Source organism: Musca domestica, unplaced genomic scaffold, assembly GCF_030504385.1.
Source record: "Musca domestica strain aabys unplaced genomic scaffold, Musca_domestica.polishedcontigs.V.1.1 128, whole genome shotgun sequence".
Taxonomy (NCBI): domain Eukaryota; kingdom Metazoa; phylum Arthropoda; class Insecta; order Diptera; family Muscidae; genus Musca; species Musca domestica.
In genome coordinates, this window is record NW_026712169.1 from 1268543 (window position 1) to 1286806 (window position 18264).

At 35.5% G+C, this 18264-nt stretch overlaps 1 protein-coding gene across 1 annotated transcript in view; it reads left to right on the top strand.

The window, feature by feature from the left end:
* LOC131800732 (abhydrolase domain-containing protein 2-like) overlaps nt 1–18264 on the top strand; it is a 45665-nt gene that overhangs the window by 11982 nt on the left and 15419 nt on the right.

Here is an 18264-nt window from a genome sequence, read left to right on the forward strand (position 1 = left end):
AATGGAGTAACTTTTGGGACGTACGTTTCCAAGTTCAAAAATTACCCATTTTGAATTGACGTTTATTCAATTAATTCGGTTTATCTGCCGGGTTATGACGAATCTCTGGGTTTACTATTCCGGTAAACTGTGAACGTAATATAAGATCACAATTAAAGGGCAAAAATGGCTCAAACCATGTCCATGAGATGAAGCGTGTGGAAATTAAATCCGTTAAGAATTTTTAATTTTGATTCCGCAGATATCGCAATAGTATAAGATAGATATCAAATTTGTTGTGTTTGCTTCCGGATGTTAGATGTGTTTGAATGGATGCGATTCTATAACTAGTTCAGAACGAAATATCGATAACAGCTATATTTCAAATATTTATAATTTTGAAATATTCGACTTCTTTTGTTTTGTGTTTAGTTTCTTAAACGGATCGAATACGAAAAATATTAGCATTATGAATAGGTTTTAATTTATGCTCATGGTGAGTGAAGGGCATACAAAGTTGGACTCCATCTTAATTAAAGAGGTTCTTTGCTTTTTCTTCATATCACTGGCAGAATATGATAAAAAAGAATTGGTGTATATTATTGCCATTATTTATTATTCGATTTATGATTGCTATACGTATTTTTCTGCAAATAAACATTCTTGTTGCCGTTGACTTCATCGCTGTATCAAACATTTCTATTAAAAACTGAAGTGGCTTCTTTTTGAAACCTCTTTTTTTTGTTATCGATGCCAAGCTAACAGATTATGATGAAGATTTTTTTGTGAAAACGTAGATTTGTAATAAATTTGAAATGTATTTAATAGCTATTCACATGAAATTCATTGCCTAATAAAATTATGACTAAACCCTCTCATAATGAGATAAGATTACAATCAAGTATTTGACACTTTGTCGATCAGGAAAGCTTGGGAAATCACCCACACCTATCGCTATTATAAAAAGCTTTTTAATATTTTCCCACCAATTGTTCTGTTTTGTGTGAATAATTTTATTGTGTGCTAAAAATGAAGTGAGGAACCTCATTTTGTAACCATTCCTGGGTGGCGCGTGCTGAGTACGATGGTGCTGAGTCCTATTGGAATGTCCAAAGTCTGCGGCCAAAATGTTTGCGTGTCCAAGGCTTTAATACACCCTCCAGAATATTTTCGCGATAATATTCAACATTAATTCTGATGCCATGGTCGATTAATACGAGCGGAGAGCGACCATCGGCTGTTATGGCGGCCCACACCATCAGCATAGCCGGCGCTTGAGTTCTGTTGGCCAACCGAAGGTGCACATTTTCAACTGACCTTTTTGGCAAGTAAACACGATCATTTTGTTTGTTTACAAACTGCTGGTCAACGATGTTTTCTCATCGGAGAAAACCAAATTCGGCAGTTCACCACTTTCGGCCAAGCGAAGCAACTCTTTAGCTCTTTGAGTCTATTTTCTTTCAGTTGCGGTGGTAGTTCTTGCACTTTTTGTACCCTCCACCATAGTATGAAGGGTATATTAACTTTGTCATTCCGTTTGTAACTCCTCGAAATACTCATGTCAGACCCAACAAAGTGTACATATTCTTGATCAGCGTAAAATTCTAAGTCGATTTAGCGATGTCCGTCTATCTGTCTGTCTGTCTGTCTGTATGTTGTAATCACGCTATCTTTCGAATGAATTGAGATAGATGGCTAAAATTTTGCACACATGTTTATTTTTCCAGTAGGCAGGTTAAGTTCGTAAATGGGCCATGTAGGTCCACGTTTTCATATAGCCCCCATATAACGGTACCTCCCTATATTCGGTATTTTGATGATTTTAGCGACATTATTCACGGGAATTGTTTCAAATTTGGTACTTGAAGTTCAAAATGGATACTACACCCTAAGACAGAAAATTGTCTGTGCAAGTCCATGTCTTCGTATAGCCCCCATATAACGGTACCTCCCGATATTCGGTATTTTGATGATTTTAGCGACATTATTCACGGAAATTGTTTCACATTTGGTACTTGAAGTTCAAAATGGATACTACACCCTAAGACAGCAAATTGCCTGTGCAAGTCCACGTTTTCATATAGCCCCCATATAATGGTACCTCCCTATATTCGGTATTTTGATGATTTTAGCGACATTATTCACCGGAATTATTTCAAAATTGGTATTTGAAGTTCGTTATGGGAACTACAGTCTGTGACAGAAAATTGTCTGTGCGGGTCCAGGTCTTCGTATAGGCCCCATATATCAGTACCTCCCTATATTCGGTATTTTGACGATTTTAGGTACAATACCCACCGAAATTGTTTGAGATATTGTATTTGAAGTTCGTAATGGATGCTACAGCCTGTGACAGAAAATTGTCTATGCTGGTCCAGGTCTTCGCACAGCTCCAATTTAACAGCACCTCCTTATATACGATGATTTTAGCTACATTATTTACCGTTTATTTCAAGTTTCGAATTTGAATATGGTAATGGCTTATGACAAACAATGCCTATGTATGTCCCCAATATAACGACTATATTTTTTAAGGATTTTATTTTTTGAAAATTTCCAAATTCGTTGCAAATGGTGGGGGTATTAAAAGTTCGGCCCGGCCGAACTTACTGCTTTTAACTTGTTGGAATTTTACATGCTGGACGCATTTAAATGCTGGATTTCTCCCACTTGTGGTTTTCCAGCCAATTATAAAGAAGTCATACTATCACGATTACCTTTTCTTCTTTAAAGTTCTCACCAAAAAGCTTTTGTAAGCTTATAAACAATATAATGAGCTGTCACTGGAATAATTTTAACAGCTGTCGGACGAGCGGCCTATAAATGACAGCAGTCTGTAATTGGTTGCAGTTTTTTGATCTCATCCTGTAAATTTAATTTCTTTCGGACACATACTTCATTTCCAACAAGTGTATCTCCCATTCGAAATAACCTAGTCTGTTATTAATGGTCTTACTTGTTTCCATGGTGAATTAAATTCCAATATCCAAAGAAAATTACCCACGCTTACCTACTTGTTGTCAATTTTTCTCCGTTTGCAACAAAACAAAAATGAAAACAGCACTTGAATATTTTCCCCACTTTCATGCACCGTTTTGTACAGCATTGTCGGTGCATTGTTGTTCACACACGTATGTATGAATTTTTTATGTCTGTTTTTTTCTCTCGTTTTTTTTTGTGTGAAAAGTTCTTACTGACCTCATAAATTGATTCAATTTATAATGTCATTCATGGAAATGTGAGTCAATGCCAGTCGTTTTGTCGTCAACAGGAATAGTATGGTTTTATTTTTGTGCAAAAAATAATGAAAAGAATTTTTTAAAATCAACGCAAAGTAGAAAGTATATTTATGAACAATAATGAATGGCGATGAAATACAATTTCATTTCAAATAAGAAATTTCACCAGACTATGAAAAACGGAGAAGAGTTCAATGATCTATACGATGGTGTAATAATTTTACATCCTGATAGTCATTTAAGGTAGTTGAAATTTGCAAGTTTCTCTGAGGCTTTTCAATCTGATTGAGTACCGTACTGATGTTTTTCCAAAAGACAAAAAGACTTATTGGTACTTTCATGAGCTCGGTGCTCATGTCTGTCTAGCTAAACACAAATCTGAGTCAAAATTGTGTTTTTCTAATTTGTTTGCAGCTTTTTTAGAAACATATTGTGATATCTAGGAAACAAGGCAATAAAGATGTGTTCAATTCGAGAGTGTTTCCCATCACTGTCATAGATTAACGGTTTAGAACTTGAGTGACTTCTGAACTGCCTTGTTATTTTCTTATCAACAAGGAAACTGATTCTATCCGATATAAAGCAATGGGTCCACCAAATATTTTTTTTTTTTTGAAAATCGAATGTAGCTGCGAATGTAGTGTCGTCCCCCTGAAATCAAATGATGCCAATATCTTCCCCTTTAATTTTTGTAACAGAAATTTGTTCAACATGGTTCGAAAAATTTAACTCTACTCCTTGCTCATTTTCGAAGAAAAATTACCCAATTATGCCTCTCGACCAAAATCCACACCAAACCGTGACTTGGGTGCATCATATTTTCAATGTATGCGTGCTCGTCTTGACTCGTGAGTGAGAGTTTGCGGTAAGAGTTAAGTCGAGTGGGAACAAGAATATTATGTTTGTGAGGTTCACTTTTTTTCGAATTCAAGGGAGTTTTTCGTAGGTATGATTTGTTCTTGTTTCATTTGCAGCAGCGTGTTGAAAATATGCACATTTTTGCATATTACACAACGGTTCGGATTTTCTAATCGGATTTTACTCTCACTCGAAAACGAGCAAAGTCTGCTCACACTTATTCGAGTGGCATAGATAAATAAAGTCTACTCGATCATTATTTTTACACGCAGAAGTGCGCTGCTCTTAATGTGAGTGAGATTAACAAGCAAGCATTTCGGATTTGTGCTATAAATCGGCATCGTAACACCTTATTTTAACGATCATAAATGCTCTTTTGAATTGGTATAGTTTTCCAAAATCTCAATTCTCTCTCAATTATTTTCAGATATTTTAATCATTCTTGTTGGTATCCACAGGAAACTGTCAAAATTAATATCCTTATCTTTTTTTTGCAGTAAAAAGGAGGAAAGAGAATGAAGAATTCCTAAAAATAAAAAAAAATTGATCCATGGTTCATCAATCAGGATCCGCTTCTTCATAAAAAAAGGAAGAAATTGTATAGATCCAGTTGTCCCAAGAGACATCTTTAGAAAGTATTAAATTTTCTTGTCCAGTTAGATAGATAATAAACGCATTCACCAGAAAGTGATGAGACTACAGGGTCCTTGAACCATTGCTAAGGGAATTTATAGATATGGCGCTCTGTCTCCTTTCGAGATTGTTCTTGATGATTTTCCGTGTCCAATCGAAAGACATTGAATGTCTTTCTCTTGTTAGCTGTAAAAGAAATGGGGCGGAGAGAAAAAACGGAGAAATTTGAAAGTAAAAAATTCGTTCGGAAGCTAGAATAATTTCCAAATACAGACTGACATACCTGTATATGTCGGCAAACTCTTAGCTTTGTCATACCCTCCACCATACTGTGGAGAGTATATTAACTTTGTCATTCCGTTTATAACTCATGTTAGACCCAACAAAGTATATATATTCTTGATCAGCGTAAAATTCTAAGTCGAAATAGTGATGTCCCAGCGTCTGTCTGTTGTAATCACGTTCGAACCTTGTAATCACGAATTGAGATAGGAGGCTAACATCTTACACACATGTGTATTTTGCCAGTAAGCAGGTTAAGTTCGTAAATGGGTATTTGGATGATATTAGCAACGTTATTCACCGAAATTGTTTCAAACTTCGAATTTGAAATTCGTAATGGGTACCACAACCTATGACGAAATTTGTCTATACAGGTCCAAGTCTTCGTATAGCCCACATAAAACGGTACCTCCCTTTATTCGGTATTTTGACGATATTATCGGGATTATTTAACGGAATAGTTTCAATTTCGTATTTAAAGTTAGGAATCGGTACTACAGTCTGTGACAAAAAAATTCTTAGCAAGACCACGTCTTCGTATAGCCCCTATATAACGGTACCTATTGATATTTGGTATTTTGATGATTTTAGCGACATTATTCACCGGCATTGTTTCAAATTTCGTGTTTAAAGTTCGAAATCGTTACTACAGCACATGAAAGAAAATTACTTATGTAGGTCCACCTGGTCGAGGAATTGCGGACCACTCTCTCAACCAGGTTGGAATCATTGACTTTAGGCTTTGTAATCGGAAGTGGTTACTAAGTAAGCAATTTTTGACTTATTTACATTATTTAGAATAAAAACATCTGGGATTCTTTTTATAAAAATATTGTTCATACCCACCCTATTGCACACACACGATTGCTGCCTAGCCCATTCAGACAACTTAAAATATTATTATAAATTTGTGATGGTGGTGGCACTACATTAAATGTGCGATTTGTAATTGTTCTCGTTTAGGGAAAGCATCCGAATAGAACATTTTTTTGTGTTCAATATGGAAATCACGTGTTTGCGGTTTAGCCGGCCACACAGCAGTACCACAGTACGCTAAATATTTCATTGAAAGCGAGGGAACAAGGAGGACGATACAAACAATGAGACATATCATCATGATGGACATAGTAACTAGTTTTTAATATGATAGACAATATAATTGTATAGGAAGATGATATACGTACATACAATTGCTGGCATATTCAAATACCCTCTCATCGAAGTCGAAGCAGACATTAATACAAATATTAAATGGTACAATAGACTTTTTGTAGATTAGGTTCAACAACATAGGTGTGACATGAAATTATTGCAAGATATGGCAACCTGCGGGAGGAGTAGGGGAAACCATATGCTATATTCTAAAGAGTAATATATATTGCCTGAACACAATTTTCAATGCTGTTTTACTGTTTTAGAGAACATTAAAATTTTATCTTTCTGAACTCCTAAAAGATTTACTGACAAGTATAATATGAAAATAGCACATACACAAGTGGGTGTATAACTACTCCCTCCCCTCAAAACATCTATAAATTTTTAACAATTTATTTTCTATAAATTATTCGTTTCCACCACCTGCAACCACCTGTTTCTATGCCCATAAGTTCCTTTTAAGTATACGTATGGATGGATGTGCATGACCATATAACATTGGTCGAAAAGTGCTGTAGTCGTCATATTTTATTCATTTTGATGGACAGCCCGAAAGTGATTCATTATCGTTTATTAATTTATGGTATTTTCGCCGAGTAACAATTACGACGACCATAAAAAAATTGGATAATTCCTCGTTTATTTTTTCAAAACTATTGTTGCATAATTTGGTTATTATACTTTACTTTATTGACTAGGAAGGCACTGTGTCTATAAAAAGCATCTACTGGTACGGATGCGATACAATTCAGGAATTATACAAAAATAATGAGGTATTCCTAGAAAATGTACAAGAACAAGTAACTTACATTTAAAGGTAGATTTTTTGGAGCTATAACAGAGTTTTTCTCGAAAACAAAAGACATATTAAATTCAGAACAACTAAAAACACATTAAGCTCGGCCGGGCCGAACCGTTAATGCCCTACAACTTTGGGTAAAGAGAACATTTTTATATAAAAGTATCCGAATTCAAACGTGTCCCACATTAAACTACAAATACCAGTAAGACCTTTAGAATAATGCTGTTAAACTTTTCAAAAAACCATAAAATGGGAACCTGCATAAACATTTTTATACTTCAAGGATTGTCATCTACCAAAACTTTGAAACAATTTCGTGAGTAAATGTGAATAGGATTATCCAAATACCGAGTATCGGTGGGCATCGTTATATGTGCGCTATTGGAAAACGTGGACCTAAATGTTCAATGTTCTGCCGCCGGAGCTAGAACCCAATATGAGCCGCAAATACCAATTTTTAGACAAATCCGTGAAAATATGGGGAAAAATCATCAAAATACTGAATATCGGGTGGTACCATTATTTTGTGAGAGCTATACAAAACGTGCACCTATACATACAATGTGTTGCCACGGCAGCTAGAACCCATTATGACTTACTAAAACCAACTTTTGGACAAATCCGTGGGAAAAGGTGGCATTAATCACGAATACACCGACTATCTGGAGGAAAAAGTACCGAATATCGGGCCGTACTCTTATATGGCCGCTATTCCAAAACGTCAAATAATGTGGACATCGTTAAATCGACTTAGAATTTTATGCTGATTATGAATGTATGTACTTATGGGGTCTACGACGAATATTTAAGAATGTTACCTTCTCAAGGTCGATGTTATAAAAATGAATAAAATCTTTATTTGAATTGATAGTACAGTCCATATAACTTAATGTTTGAAGATTATATCATATGAATGTTGCCCGCTTTTTGATTGCGGTTTAAATGGTCCATCCCCCAGAACAACATACCTTCTACCTTACCAGTAACCCAAAAATAACGAGTTTTTATTAGAAAATAACATACTTTCATCACACCAAGTAATGAGTAACATCGGCGAAGAAGAACACTTCCGACTGTAAAAGCTTTGATCGCAAGAAAATTTGAGATGAAATATTTAAAATAATATTTGTTTTGTCCAAGGACGAACCCTATTGAAATTGGCGAAAATCGGTTCAAATTTTGATATAGCTCCCATAAATATCTTTAACCGATTTAGGGTTAATTGTGCACCAAATGGCCAATAGCAGTCCAAATGAAGTGAATTTTGGCACATCCGAAAATTTCAGCCCAGAAGCAAGTACATTAAATTTTGTGAAAATCTGTTCAGATATAACCATAGCTCAAATATATATGTTTCATACGATTTAGGGTTTTAAGTCTCTCACATTCGTAATATGCACCCCACAAGAATGATATTTGGTACCAGATATCTTATAGAGCTCGAAAATACCTCCATTCCATTTGTTTTTTTATATAATCCTTCTCGAAGTGATATCATGTACTCTATAGCAATGTTATTTGGTATAAAAGATAAAAATGTTTCCGTCAAATTTGGTTAAAACCGATCCCTCTGAAACCGAACTTTAACTGCTCTAAAGCCAAATGTTGATAGGTGGTATGATCTACTTCAAATAAATTCTTTTGTTGCGGGAGCTCTACTAAATATGCATAGTGGTGTAGGCGTATCATATAATCGGCGTCGCCCTACTTTTGACTTTTCCTTACTGGTTTTAAACATGGGTCTTTTACTTTTTTATTCCATTATCAGTGGGAAATCTTAAAAATATTCAGTCTCCGTAAAAATCAGTTAAATCAAAGTTATTTGCCTAACCTTCAATGTTGACTGATGATCCTATTTAAGGGAGGAACAAGGAAATGATGAGTATTTAAACTTGAGTTACATATGCTTTTTAAAATATATTGTTATGGTTTTGGTCAATTTCAGATATGAAGGCTAAATTGCCAGCCAATTTTTTATATATATTTTTATTATTATTCCCATATCACAACTTCACAGAATTTTGCAGCGAGAGGCTCTAAAAATATCTGAAATTTGGAAATGCCGTTATATATGGCAAATACATAAGTGGATATTTCCCCAGAATTTAGGAGGAAGAGATTCTGTCATCCTGGAATTAAAAATGTCTAGTTATATGTGATTGGGTTTAAAATTGCGGTCAAAACGATAAAAATATCTAAAATTAGGAGATAATGCAACTTGGGGCCTATACTAAAAGGTGGAGCAATCTTTATAATTCTTAGCATGAAAAGATCTACTCAGAACTCTGAATTCCATAAAATTATGATCCAAACATTAAAAACACCGAAAATCAGAAAGTAACGCTATGTGAGGGCCATACCGACACGTTGATCGACATGTCCCATTTTAATACCAAACATACTATGGATAATATAAATGTCTGAACAAAATTTCAAAGCGATAGAATGCTTCCCTGAATTAATCTCGGGTTTTGAGGAACTCACCCCACTATGCGCCGATAAACGTGTCGTCTTTTTTTAGCTCTACTTTTATAATTTGCTGGATGTTCTTCGTGATTATTATTAAAAAATATTTGTCGGCCAGCGTTATATTCCAGAAGTTATATATACATGTTGTTATACCTAATATGTATGTTTTGATATTATCAGGTTTATTCGTAATCAGTGCGCTGCACAGTTGAGTATTTAATCTCTACGTACGATATCGCATTGAAGTCTAGAAACAACTGTTTAATTTCTTTGGCAAAAATTCCCCCTTTTTATCATTGTAAACAAACATCAAACAAATATTTCAATTTATTAGCGAAATACTGTTAACGAGCTGGAAAATAAAAACAAATGTAGATAATTAATAATAAACTTTGTACCTGCCAGTTTTCTGCAAAGCAACAGCCAAAACAACATATTGATATGTACTCAGCTCTACACTCTGAGTTTAAATTTGTGTCCTCTCAAATTTGTGTCAATTTTAAAGGACTTATAAATGTAGGTATATAGTTGGAATTTTAGTTTTTTTAATGATCTCAGAGGTATGTTTTTGTAATGCATTGTACCGGCAAGTATAGAAAATGTCTTAATGACCTAAGCATTTTTATATTTTGAGTTATGTTTTTAAGCTCTACTTGAAATGTAAATGTGAAAGCTCTTGAATTTCTCTTAAGCGAATAGATAGAGGATAATAATAAGTGGGTCCTGAGTTTTGATTAATCTGTTTTGATAATTCCAAAGGGCAACAGGCAATGCATAAAATTCTTCCTTGTCTTGTTCTCCGATTGAAAGCCGTAATATTTAAGTAAAAATTCATAGTGTGCAACCCCCCAATGGCTCCAATACATTTGTATACATACATTTTCACCTTTTGCTTATATAAACATTTGATCGGCAGCACGTTAGACGTGAGATTAAAAAAAATGTCTAATTTAGAATGTCTTTTCGGCAAATTGAAACCAATGTTTAATGCTTCGACTGCAAATATTCTAATAGTATTGTGTTTGATGGATGTGTGAATTGCAAATAGGCATTTCAAAATCAGCTTGTTCTTAAATTTGCGCAAAATGCTTTTAACAGACTAGCAAGTTCCCGCTAATTCGTCAGCGTAAAGACCACCTTAAAATTTTAGATTCGTTTCGACAGTTCGTGTTTATACCCTACACCACAAAGTTGTATTATGCTTTTGTGCATTTGTTTGTAACATGGAGAAAGAAGCGCAAGAGATCCATAGTTATTTTTGAGGATCTTCATAAAATCACTTTCTGAGTCTATTTATGCATGTTAGTCAGTCCGTCTGTCCATGTATTTTTGTGAACAAAAATGGCTAATATCAGCCCAAATGAACTGAATCTTGCCACTTCCGAAGGAATTCAGCCTAAAAGCAAGTATTTCAAATTTTGGTGTACATTGGCTCAGATATAGCTATAGCTCCCACAGGGTGAGAAAAAATTGCAATTTTTTTAAATTTTATTGATAAGCAAACATGTCGGAAATAGCATCAAATTTTAGAATAAGTTAAGATTTATTCGAATTGGTCACCTTTGGCACGAGTTATGGCCTTCAAACGGCCAATGAAACCGTCACACGCTGCCCGAATGTTGGTCTGCGGTATTTTGGACCATTCCCAGCGAAGTGCTTGCTTGAGGTGATCGACACTTTGGTATTTTTTAGTTGCGAATTGGTATCCGGAGATTTTGGTGGCCATTGTGCGCTGGAAATGAAGAGAGGGGCCTAATTTTTTAACCATTCTTGGGTGGCGCGTCCTGAGTCTTGTTGGAATGTCCAAGGTCTGCGGCCAAAATGTTTGCGTGCCCAAGGCTTTAATACACCCTCCAGAATATTTTCGCGATTATATTCGGCATTTATTCTGATGCCACGATCGATTTATAGGAACGGAAAGCGACCATCGGCTGTTATGGCGACCCACACCATCACCATGGTCGGCGCTTGAATTCTGGTGGCCAACCGAAGGTGCACATTTTTAGCTGACCTCTTTGGCAAGTAAACACGATCATTTTGTTTGTTTACAAACTGCTGGTCAACGATTGTTTTCTCATCGGAGAAAACCAAATTCGGCAGTTCACCACTTTCGGCCAAGCGAAGCAGCTCTTTAGCTCTTTTGAGTCTATTTTCTTTCTGTTGCGGTGTAAGTTCTTGTACTTTTTGAAATTTCAATGGCTTTACCCCGAGCTCATTTTTCAATATTTGCAGAATGGTATATTGCGATATGTTCAGCTCATGAGCCACATTTCGGAATTGTTTGAAATTTGGTATTTGAATTTCGTAATGGATACTACAGCCTGTAATAGAAAATTGTGTGTGCAGGTCCACGCCTTCGTATTTTGAAGATTTTAGCGATATTATTCACCGGAATTATTTTAAATTCGGTATTTGATATTCGTAATGAATAATACAGCCTAAGACAGAAAATTGTCTGTGCAGGTTCACGTCTTCATATAGTCCCCATATTGCGGCATCTGCCGATATTCTGTATTTTGATGATTTTAGCGACATTATTCACCGGAATTGTTTCAAGTTTGGTATTTGAAGTTCGTAATGGATACTACAGTTCGTAATGGTATGATCTACTCCACCATAAATTCCCAATATAAACTTTTTTGTTACAGAAGCTCTACTAAAAATGCATAGTGGTGTTAGGGTATCATATAGTCGGTCGGGGCCGACTTTTGACCTTTCCTTACTGGTTTCTTAAATGATTTATAAATCAGATCAGCAAGCACTCGTTTAAACTGTGTGTTTCGGAATAAAGTTAATCCCACAAAAATTATATACTCTTGGCATTTATACCTCAAGTATGTATATAGAGATCATTCACTCGTTTTTTTTTCTGCAGATATTTGTTTTTTTGTTTAAAAATAGAAAAATACTCAATCTTTAAATTTATTTAAACCAATAAGCAAGCAACCTACGGCTAAAGAAATGTGTAATTTAATTTTTTTTATGGATTTCTCCGACAGAGAAAGGGAATGGCAGCAACAGTAGCAGCTGCTGCCAACAAGTTGAAAGAGGCATTTTATCACAACGACATTATTGCTCGAATGCACCGCCCAAAAAGAAAATATTACGAAAAAACTGCTTGGCACTTATTTACGGGGTGACCATAACAACGCGGACAGTAATAATAATAATGATATTTTCTCATTCGTATAAAAAATTTAAGCTACATAATAAACTTGTGTAATAAGTTCTTTCCACCACAAAAGAATATTCCATCGCCTCCTCAACCTCCCTCCTTTGCTTTGCCTACATATCAAATATTTATTTGATTTGTAACTTCTTCTTGATGGTGGTATAATTTTCTTTTTGTGTGTTTTTCTCATGGAAACTTATACGATTTCTGGTTGTTTCTATTATTATATTCAGTGTTTCTTGCTTGGGCGTAAACAAAACAAACCAACAAAATATATATTTTCTTCATTTATATGTATTACGTCTCCTTGACCTTCATCCATCCATCCTGCCAGGCATTCGTTCATTCACAAGTATTCAATAGGAAGGATTTCCATTTCAATGGAATCATAAGGAGATGGTCTATGTAGTAGTTGACTATGACTACCGAGAAAAAAAATATATTTACTCGAAAGAAAAAAAAAAACTTTAAAGATGTAAAGAAAAGGATGGAAGGAAGGTAAGGAAAACATCGATTTCAAGGAAAGGAACAAGTAAACACGATGTTGCTACGATGTTGCGGAATAAATGTAATATATATTTTTAACTTTCATGCCTTGTTAAGGAACTCATTTATCCTTGATGGGGTAATAATGCTTATGTTCTCCAAAATGGGTATACAACGAGTATTTTGGGTATATGTGTTAGTCGAGTCATAAAATTTGGCGATTGTTGTCGAATGCATATTATGTGAGGGACATGTGAGTGACTTCAACACCAAATCGGATGAAACATACAGGGTGAGATAAAAAACTGCAACAAAATCAAACGCCATAATTTTTACTTTTTTTAATTTTATTGAATAAAGCCAAAAAAAAAGTCGGAAATAGCATCAAATTTTTGAATAAGTTTAGATTCGAATAGATCACCTTTGGTACGAATTATGGCTTTCAAATGGCCAATGAAACCGTCACACGCTGTCGGAATGTTGCTCTACGGTATTTTGGCCCATTCCCGCCGAAGCGCTTGTTATAGGTGATCGACACTTTGGTAATCTCGCTTTCCAAAATACTCCAGACACAATTGTCCAACGGATTGGTATCCGGTGATTTTGGTGGCCATCGTGCGCTGGTAATGAAGCGAAGAACCTCATTTTGTAACCATTCTTGAGTGACGCGTGCTGAGAGTCCTTTTTGAATGTCCAAGGTCTGCGGGCAAAATGTTTGCGTGGCCAAGGCCGACAATCGGCTGTTATGGCGGCACATCACCATGGCCGGCGCATGAATTCTGGTGGCCAACCGAAGGTTCTGAACTCTTTGGCAAGTAAACACGATCTTTTTTTTGTTGTTTACAAACTAATGGGCACCTAATGTTTTCTCATCGGAGAAAACCAAATTGGGCAGTTCACCACTTTCGGCCAAGCGAAGCAACTCTTTAGCTCTTTTGAGTCCATTTTCTTTCTGTGGCGGTGTAAGTTCTTGCACTTTTTGGAATTGCAATGGCTTCACCCCGAGCTTATTTTGCAATATTTGCTGAATGAAATATTGCGATATGTTCAGCTCACGAGCGATTTTTCGTCCACTGCGACGCGGGTTTCGATCATATCGCTTCTTTACTTTTCGAACCATTTCTGTTGATGTTGCTGTTTTCTTCCTTGACACCGAGCTCTTTAAGGTATCTGGTACCAAATATCATTGTTGTCGAATGAATATTACGAATGTGAGAGACTTATATACCAAATCGGATGAAACATATATATCGAAGCTATAGCTATATCTGACCCGTTTTTCTCCAAATTTGATATACTTGCTTCTAGGCTGAATTCAGTCGGATGTACCAAAATTCAGGACTTTTGGACAGATATTGGTCATTTGGTGCACAATTGACCTGAAATCGATTGAAGATATATATGGGAGCTATATCCAAATCTGAACCGATCGTGATAAAATTTGTCAGAGGTATTTCTGGGCTGTATCTGATATCTGGTACCTAATATTATTCTTGTGGGGTGCATATTTTTGACTTAAACTTATGTGAGGGACTTTAAACCCCGAATCGGAACCTATAGCTATATCTGAACCGATTTGATGTACTTGCTTCTAGACTGAATTCCGTAGGATGTGCCAAAATTCAGGTCATTTGGATTGATATTGGCCATTTGGTGCACAATTAACCCGAAACCGGCGTGAAGATATATATGTGTGTATTATATCTAAATTTGAACCGATTCTCACCAATTTCAATCGGGTTCGTCCTTGGGCGAAACAAATATTTTTTTTGGAAAATTCTATCTCAATCGGATTATAAATGCGACCTGCATTTTGTTCACAGACGGACTGACATGCAGTAATCGACTCAGAAAGTGATTCTATGAAGGTCCTCAAAAGTAACTATAGGTCTATCTCGCCACCATCTCAATGTTACAAACAAATACACAAAGACGTAATACCCTTACCACTATGTGGTGTAGGGAATAAATATCCTCCGAAAATTCACTAATAAGTCCGCCTTTCATATAGCCCCTAGTAAATTTCGATTAGTGCTCACAAAATGTAATGCATCAAATATCAGAATTGAAAGATTTAATGATATTTAATATTCTCCATATTCTCATAATGAAAACAGTAAAAAGTCCGGCATAGCTTACGCCCACCCTCTTTTCTTTTCTTGTCGTTATTACAGTTATACAAAAAGTTTTTTTGTGGGCTTCGCTAAGTGAATTTTTTTTATTGCCAAATGATGAAGTATTTTCTATGACTACTTATTGTCGTGTCGTACAAATTGCAAGTAATTTAGGCAAGAAGCCAAATAGGAGAACAGTAATGACTAGCAGCAAAATGTAATTTGAAAATGAAATAGTAAGCATGCCGAATTAAAGGGAGATTGTATTAAAAAAGATTCTATAAGAAAACGTCAATAATAAGAAAATCTATGCTACCGGCCACATACATTTTTGAGGAGAAAATAAAATCCAGAATCATTTTCAAATATTTTTTTGAAGAAATTTTTAAATTGTTTTCATTGGCATTGGGACCAAAAAAATAAATTTCATCCACATATGGAACATTCCCCACCTCATAAGTATTTTGCAACATTTGTCGAATATTACACATTAATTATTGATTAGTTACTTGAATCGCGGCTGCACTAGTATTCACCTATAATTTTCAATAACTCCATTAGTTTGACCCTTAGGCAAAGTTCTTGGGTCCCATGACCATGCAACATGTGTCAACATCTAATTCACAAGGTATTTTTTTATGGCGATTGCGTGTGTGTGTCCCCTTTTTTCAAAAAGCAATTAAGGTACATCCTCACATCACATTTTACATTAAATATTAAAATTACACGTGCTCTGTGAAAACGACAGCAACAACAATAACAATACAATCAACAATTGTAATTATATAAGAAGAGAGGTGAATTGTAAAAAAAAATAATTTTGTGTGAATTTACAAAAAAAAAAAAAAATCAACCTGTTGATGATTCATTTGGATGGTTGGGAGGTAATGAGTTTAGTGGGTCGTTTATTTGGTAATTGTCTTACATAAAATTGAATGGCAGGTTTTTATACATTCGAAATTAGGTTACGCTTGATAGAGATACGAAAAAAAAAAACACATACGAATTATTTACAGGGGTAGAGTCCCTTTTTAAATAAGCGGGTGTGATGCCTCTTAGGAAAAATTTAATTCGATAGAAATTAAATTGTCGGAGAACAGTAAGTTAAGGTTTATTTGATATTGACAGAATGGAGAAAGCCGGTGGATATTCGAAAAATGATATGCTGTTTATATGAAGATTGTAGGTCGTTTTTTTTATCGAAACACTAGTTACCTTCCATGTTACCTAAGATTTGAGAATTTTTTTGGGTCTAAGAAATATTTTTAAGCATGTCGTCAGTACTTAAATTGAGGGATATTTTCACCCAAATTAAGGGTTTATTAAATACATTTTGGCGCCAATGAGTAAAGCTCAAAAATACGTTTGTTCTATGTTTTAACAGCAGTATTGAATTTGTCATTAATTTCTCAGTCTTCTTTATAGCCTCAGCCATATGTCTACAGATTTTTGATTTGATTTGATACGGCCGAAACGTGGGGTCTAAAACCGTTATTTCGAATAGGCACGTTTTGGCCGTATGAAATGATATATATACTCTCTGTTGCCATATGGCTGTGGGTATAATCAAATGATAAATGCTCTCTCTAGCTTTAGACGCTAGGTCTCTTTGGACCAAAGTCGATCTAGCGATGTCCGTTCGTCTTTCTGGCTGGTGCGCACGATGACTCTCGAAGGGAGTATCCGATTTCATCCAAATTTGGTACATCGTAATAATATTGTAAAACTTAGATCGAGTTTGGAGATGGGCAACATCGGTCCACTCCTTCTGGTACCTCCCCGAAAAATGTCATCATTAAAAAAATAATTTATTGCACAAGAAGAGAAAGGATAATCCGATTTTGCTCCAACTTTGCATATCCTATAATTTGCATCAGTGCAAGGACAGGTGCGAAAATGGACAATATCGGTCAACTCCATAAAGTACCTCCCCCACAAAGGTCAACGTTTTGTATAATTATAACTCTTATAAAATGTGATGTAAGTGTCCGTTTGTCTTCAAAGTACAATCATTACAACGTTTTTGTTAACCCAAGGTCTGGTATGAACATGGAATATATCGGTCGACTCCTTCTACCACCTTCCCCACAAAGGGTCAACGTTTGCAATATTCATGAAGCTCATCAAACCCAAAAATAAACGCCCGATTCCATTCAGACTTGGCACATCTCAATATTTCCATCAACATAAGATCTGTTATATAGATAGTAGGGATCGGACCATTCCTTCTGGTACCTCCCCCACAAAGGGTCAATGTTTTGAGGAACGAAAACTATCATAAAATCCGAAATAGGCATCCGGTTCTCTTATATCGACTCCAAATGTCCTGAAACGTATTTGGACCAAAGAGACCTGGGGTCTAAAACTGTTATTTTGATGAGGCACGTTTTGGAAGTGTGAAATGTTATATATCCTCTCTTGCCATATGGCTGAGGGTATAATCAAATTACATATACCCTCTCTAGCCATATTTCTCAGCGTATAAAAACAAGTGAAAAGTGGTATTTCGGCTATGCCGAACTTAGAATACCCTCCACCATGTCGAAGGAATTTGCAAAATGTCAAAAAAAATCCGTTGAAAAAATCAAAAATATCGAATATAGGGAGTTACCGTTATATTGGGGCCTATGAACACGTGGTTAAAATCATTAAAATATCGAATAAAGGGAGGTACCGTTATATGGGACATATACGATGATGTGGACCAGCATAGACAAATTCGGTCACAGGCCGTGGCACCCATTACGTACTTACAATACGAAATTTGAAACAGTTCCGGTGGATAACGTCGCTAAAATCATCAAAATACCGAATATTATAGGGACGTACCCTTATGTGGGGGCTATACGAAGACTTGGACCTGTATGAGAAATATTCTGAAGTTTCCATTAGAAACTTCAAATGTCACATTTAAAAGATTTCCTGATAAAAGTATGTCAGAAATCATCAAAATACCGATTATCTGAAGGTACAATTTTATGGAGACTATGCCAAAACTTAGACCTATATTGAGACCTCTAGACAAGAATGTTTCCTACATAATGGGAACACATTCTGCCAATAACAAGATCAAAT